Below are 4,214 nucleotides of genomic sequence, written 5' to 3'. Positions count from 1 at the left end.
ATAAACTGGCCATCAACAGTTTAGGCTTGAAATTAGATGAAGGTTTCTAACCAAGGGGAGCAATGGGGGCAAAAAACCTAACTGGCTTCAAGACTGAGTTTGTTAAGTTTATGGAGGGGACACTAGATGGGGAGGGTTCTGAGTTACTACAGAGAATTCTTTCCTAGGTGTTTGGCTGGTGGGTCTTACCCACATGCTCACGGTCTAACTGATTGCCATATTTGGTGTTGAGAAGGAATTTTCCCCCAGGTCAGATTTGCAGAGACCCTGGGGTTTTTTCGCCTTCCTCTGCAGCATGGTGCAGGTGTCACTTGCAGGTTTACACTAGTGTAAATTGGGGATTCTTAGGAACTTGAAGTCTTTAAATCATGATCTGAGGACTTCAGGAACTCAGCCACAAGTTATGGGTCTATTACAGTAGTGGGTGGGTGAGGTTCTGTAGCCTGCGATGTGCAGGTCAGACTAAAGTATCATGATGTTCCCTTCTGACCTTAAAGTCTCTGAGTCTCTGGCTACAACCGTTGAGCACAATGGCTCTACATTCTTATATTTTCATAAGAAATCATTGACAATATTATATTTAACAGGAATAAGAAGATGTAAATACAGCATCAGGGAGATCATTGCTGGAATACAGTGCTAGTTGTGGTGTCCACATATTAAAAATATGTTGACAAATTGGAAAGGGTTAAGAACAGAGCAACTAGAATGATTCAAGGTGTTAAAAACATGTCTTACAATGAGATACTTAAGAAGCTCAATCTCCTTAGCTTATCCAAGAGACGGTTAAGAGGGGAGTTGATCAGTGTCTATGAGTACCTCCACAGAGAGATTTGATAATAGAGGATGTGTTAATATAGCAAAGGCACATGCCTGGAAGCTGAAGCTAGACAAATTCAAAATGGAAATAAGGTGCAAATTTTTAACTATGAGTGTAATTAACTGTTGAAACAATTTACCACTGACGTGGTGGTTTCGCCATCACCTGTAGTCTTTAAATCAAGAATGGATGTCTTTCTAAAATATATGCTCTAGCTCAATCAGAAGTTATGGCCTTGATGCAGGAATTATCGGGTGAAGTTCTACAACCTGTGTTACGCAGGAGGTCAGACTAGATGATCACAATGATTCCTTCAGGCCTTAACGTCTGTGCATCAGGGAATGAGACTACATTGTAAACAAATCCCCATGCTTCATGCCACATACCAGTTGGGGCCCAATATCCGAAAGAAAAACCCCATAAAGAACGTATTAATGGCTGAGGTTCTCATCCATAAAAAAAACACTTAAGCCTGTGCATAACTTACAGCACATGAATAGTCCATTGAAGACATTAGAAGGTGGGATTCACAAAGGTATTTCATTCCCAGGTGAGTTAGGCACCTTTGTAAATCCCACCCTAAATTACTTAAGTGATCTTCTTATGAACCCTCTCCAAAGTGTTTGGCTCTTTTTAGTACTGCACATGCTGAGGGTTGCTTACCGATAGACACTGTTTTAGAAATGAAATAAACTGGCTGGCTTCTGTAGAAAATAAATTTAAAAGAAATACATTGCCAGGGGCTGATTCTGATCTCAGTTACACCAGAATATATTAGGAATAGTGCAGATGATGTCATTGGAATTACACAGGTGTAAAATAGGTGTAAATGAGATCAGAATCAGACTCCTAGTGGGCAGTTATACACTTGTAGTTAACTGTTATATCTCAGTCTCAGACATTGCTGTGTGGCAAGTATTTTACACTCTGGTACCTATTTGGTAGAGTGGGAAATCATGCTGGGTATTAATCTAGAAGCATATAACACAAGTGCCGAAAAAACTTCCTCTTCTAAAAATGAGAAGTACTGCCAGTGCTCGGCAAGTATTTTAATCAATTCTACACTTAAGTTTCAATCTTTTGGAAGGTTTCCATAATGGATATATATATATATATATATATATATATATATATATATATATATATATATATATATATATCTTCAGATAGTTTTTCAACAACACATTGTCCCATCTGATGAACAATATAAACCATGCTGGTTGTTCTTTTGCTCAGTCGTGTTGCATCTCTGGATCCACATTTGTGTTGGCTGGTTTGTTTGTTTGATTGATTCTTATGAAGGTAATGGTGTTATTGGAAATGGACACATTCCTTTGACCCTACCCATCCCTACAGATATGCCTCACACTCAGAAGTTGTTAGCATCAGTGTAATTTTCGCTTTGTGATTTATTCTCTCTTGGCATTTAACTTTAAGCAGTAACTTGTATTCTCACCAGATACCATAGTTCATTTCAACCCCTAAGTTCCTTGATCTGGAATTCATCTTTCAACGTGTATAAACTCTGCCAACTTTGAAAAAATTTTGTACTGCAGTGATGCTGTAGTCCTACATGACTTCTTACAAGCTTCCTAGAAACAGGTTTCTTCTGCAGAATGTAAGAACTCTGGATCCATGTAGACTTCGGAGTTAACAAATGTATTTTTAATTTAGTCATCCTTAAGGCATGCAACAATGCTGCATAATGCTTCTAAAACTTCTGATACACATGTCTGAAACTGACTAATTTAAACATTCCTAACTTTTAAAACAATGACATGTTCTTCTTCAAATGCAGATTGGTTTTTAAAAAGTTTAGGCCAAGTTTCTAGCCGAATGAATTTTGCAAAAAAAAAATTAACAAGATCATTTGAAATGAGAACCAATGTGAAGCATGGAAAATATCCGCCCTGAAGAAATTTGCTTGATAAAATTATGAGCACTTGAAAAAGAGGGGAGTGAAAGGAGGGATAATTTACCATTAACTGACTACCCGCCCTCACTTATGATCATCACGATAATATGTTTTAACTCCATTTTCATTTTTAGGTGATGAACTTTACAGGCTATTTTACAGCATAAAACCAATGTTTACATCTAGTTTTCTTGGTGCAATACTCTGCTAACGGACATGTTTTAAAAGGTCAGATTATCTCTGCAAACGTTTAACAGGAAATAACTGATCGTTCCAACACGGCGAAATCTTAAATAGCAAAACAATGAATTAGTTCCTAGCAGTGCAGTGCCTTTGTAACCACAAGCAAAGGCACTTCAGACCCACAGAGTGCTGAGCATTGTTGTTATTTATTAATAATAAAACCGAATCTCTCTGAGTTACCCTGTGGTTTAGATTATAAAGAAACCCCATGCTGAAAACATTACAGCGTTTACCTCACTATCTCGTCTTTAAAAATCCCGGAAGATAATATGCATGGCAAACAGGCTACAATGTCTTGCATCTGAAGAAGTGAGGTTCTTACCCACGAAAACTTATGCTCCCAATACTTCTGTTAGTCTTAAAGGTGCCACAGGACTCTCTGTTGCTTTTTACAGATTCAGACTAACACGGCTACCCCTCTAATAGTAGGCTACAATGTGTTTGCATGGATCACTCTCCTCCCAGAAAAAAATACAGTAAAAGGGCGGACTGGTTAAATATTTGCATAGCTGTGAAATGAATCACTCGGAACAATTTCCCTCTTGCAACCCAAAAGGACCCCAATTTTCCACAGTTGTTCTTGTATGTAAACTATTGTCAAAGAAAAATACAAACTCCTCACTTTGATTTAGATGTGAAATACAACTACTCTCATTACTTTCCGCTCTGAAACATCAAGGCAACCGTTTTAGTACACAATATCTGGTGATCTGAAACAGGATTTATGAAGGAAACTGGAGGCTTCTGACTGCGACCAGAGAACACAGAGACAGCTCCTAAGAGCTTGTCATCTTAGGGCTAAAATTTGGTGCCTTTCCAGCACCACCGCCCTAGCAACATGCCGACGTGCTGCAAAGTGAATACATCGATTTTCCTTTTCGAAGCAAGCAGCAGCCTAACTTGGATCACTGTGTGGAGTGGTTGGCAAAGCAACCTCGCCCCAGGTTTCAAAATCTGCACAGGCAGAACAAGGTTGGGAAAGTCCAGTTTCAGGAATTCCCCCCCCCCCTTTGCACCCCCTGCTGCTCCCAGAGCTTTGGGGATATGCCTAGACCCACCATTGCTGTCATCCCAGCCAAAAGCAAGCAGAACAAACCCTGGCCGGCGGCCAGCTGTCTCACTTATAGCTACCTCCCCCTCGCTTGCTTTTTACAATACAGGATCTTCCTTTCTCAGCTCGTCTAAATTATAGCGCAGTGAAACCTCAGTCAGACTCTCCACCAAGCCCAGGACAGC

The sequence above is a fragment of the Emys orbicularis genome, chromosome 1 (genome assembly GCF_028017835.1).
Source record: "Emys orbicularis isolate rEmyOrb1 chromosome 1, rEmyOrb1.hap1, whole genome shotgun sequence".
Lineage (NCBI taxonomy): Eukaryota > Metazoa > Chordata > Testudines > Emydidae > Emys > Emys orbicularis.
Note: the sequence above shows the minus strand (reverse complement) of the source record.